This window comes from Cebus imitator, unplaced genomic scaffold (assembly GCF_001604975.1).
Source record: "Cebus imitator isolate Cc_AM_T3 unplaced genomic scaffold, Cebus_imitator-1.0 Scaffold66, whole genome shotgun sequence".
In the NCBI taxonomy this organism is placed as follows: Eukaryota; Metazoa; Chordata; class Mammalia; order Primates; family Cebidae; genus Cebus; species Cebus imitator.
The window spans coordinates 6,396,476-6,398,780 of record NW_016107381.1 but is presented as its reverse complement, the minus strand read 5'-3'; the positions used below and the strand labels follow the sequence as shown (position 1 = coordinate 6,398,780).

Here is a 2,305-nt window from a genome sequence, read left to right as displayed (position 1 = left end):
GGCAGATATTTTTTCAAACCAGAATCCAGATAAGTTCCACATGTTGCATTTGACTGTGTGTTTTGAGTTCTTTTTTTACTTTTTTTCTTTTTTTGAAACAAGAGTCTCACTCTGTCACCCAGACTGGAGTGCAGTGGCTCGATCTCAGCTCCCTGCAGCCTTGGCCTCCCAGATTCCAGTAATTCTCCTGCCTCGGCCTACCGGGTAGCTGGGATTACAAGCACATGCTACAATGCCCAGCTAATTTTTGTGTATGTAGTAGAGACTGGGTTTCGCCATGTTGGCCAGGCTTGTCTCGAACTCCTGACCTCAGGTGATTTGCTCTCCTTGACTTCCCAGAGTGCTGGGATTACAGGCATGAGCTACCGCACTCAGCCTGAGTTATTTTCTTCTAAAATAGTCTATTCTTTTTTCTCTCTATGTCATTGATTTGGAAGAATGATTTACTTTTTGAAAATAAGGTAATTAAAATAAATGGTGAATAAACCAGAGAACATTCCAGATTATCCCTGTAATGAGAGGGCTCTATCAGTACTTAGGGAAACAGGCGAAGGTGCTAAAAGCACAATCACACTCTATACCGTGCATGTGTTGCTGCAGAGGAGCAGTGGGGAGCCTTCAGACTTTATGGCCTCCAGCTGTAAAGTACTATGATTTAGACTAAGTCAGGTGCTATGCGAATTGCAGTATGAGAATCCCTAAAGCTCCCAACCAGGAAAAAGGGCTTGTGTGTTGCTATCTGCTCATCTGCTCCAAAATGCCCTAGAGAGGTGGCTCTGAGCCAGGGAGGCTTGAGGCTCCCTTCCCAGGCTAATTAGAATTCAATTCGCAGTAGATTCTTGAAGGCAGATCTGTTTCCCCAGCAGCATCTGGGCTTTGTAGACCCAGCCTACTGCCTCTGGGGGATGCCATGCAGCTGCATCACCAGGACTAGCAGAGGTGGCAGATGTGGCTGGGGATGGGGGGCCAGGCACGGCTTCAGCCACAGCCTGGCCCAGCCCATAGTCCTGGGGCTGAGAGTGTGCTTAGGAGCTTTGACACTTTTTAGTGCAGTAATTCCTGCCTCTGACCTTCTCTGGCTAACTGGGTACTCAGGTCAGCTGGGAAATGGATTTGCAGGCTCCTGTCTCTCTGTAGTGACAGCTGGAGAAAGACAAACTCCACCTTAGCCTCCTTTAACCAACTAGAAATTTCTGATTTTATCATCATTGTAATAAACGTCTAACGTAGACTGTCTGGAAAATGCAGCAAAGCACTAATAAGAAAAGAAATTACTGTAAACTGGCCATAGAAAAATAAACACCAAGCTTCAGTGTGCATCTCCCACACTTTCTAATTTTTGAAAAATAATAGCTTTATTGAGATAGAATTCATGTACGTTAAAGTTTACATAATATATATATACACATATAAATACATTTTTTTAGATGGAGTTTCACTCTTGTCACCCAGACTGGAGTGCAGTGGTGTGATTTCAGCTCACTGCAAACTCTGCCTTCTGAGTGAGAGCAATTCTCATGCCTCTGTGTCTGCCTCCTGAGTACCTGGGATTACAGGTGCCTGCCACTATGACCGGCTAATTTTATTTACTGACTGATTGATTGATTGATTGTATTTTTAGTAGAGATAGGGTTTTATTGTGTTGGCCAGGCTGTTCTCAAACTCCTGACCTCAGTTGATCCACCCATCCAATCTAAAGTGCTGGGATTACAGGAGTGAACCACTGTGTCCAGCCCAAGGTTAATATTTTTAAAATGTTCAATTCACTGGTTTATAGTATATTCAGTGTTTTAACATTGAACTTTGTATATATCAGTGCTTTCTTCCTTTTTATTGTGGAGAATCATCTGTGTGGTTATACCATATTTTGTTTATTCATCAACTGATAGACATTAGGGATGTCTCTCCTTTTTGGCTATTACGAATAATGCCGCTGTGAAAATTCATGAGCAAGTTTTCATGTGGGCTTATGTGTTCCGTTCTCTTGGGTGTGTACCCAGGAGCGGTTCTGCTGCATCCTATGATCTCTCTGTTTGACCTTTTGAGAAACCACCAAACTGTTTCTTTAAGAAATGCACCATGTGACATTGCCACTTTATAAGGATCCCCACGTCTCCATCATCTCAGCAACACTTGTAATTATTATTATTATTATTTTTTAAGACAGGGTGTCACCATGTTGGCCAGGCTGGTCTTGAACTCCTGACCTCAGGTGATCCACCTGTCTCGGCCTCCCAAAGTGCTGAGATTACAGGCGTAAGCCACCACACCCGGCCAACTTGTAATTATTATAATTACCTTTTTT

General features: G+C 43.3%; 1 protein-coding gene and 1 pseudogene across 1 annotated transcript in view; one reads left to right on the top strand and one right to left on the bottom strand.

Moving 5' to 3' along the window:
• LOC108305811 (carbohydrate sulfotransferase 6) overlaps positions 1-2,305 on the top strand; it is a 19,544-nt gene that overhangs the window by 2,904 nt on the left and 14,335 nt on the right. The window lies entirely within an intron of this gene.
• LOC108305733 overlaps positions 1-2,305 on the bottom strand; it is a 6,369-nt pseudogene that overhangs the window by 2,378 nt on the left and 1,686 nt on the right.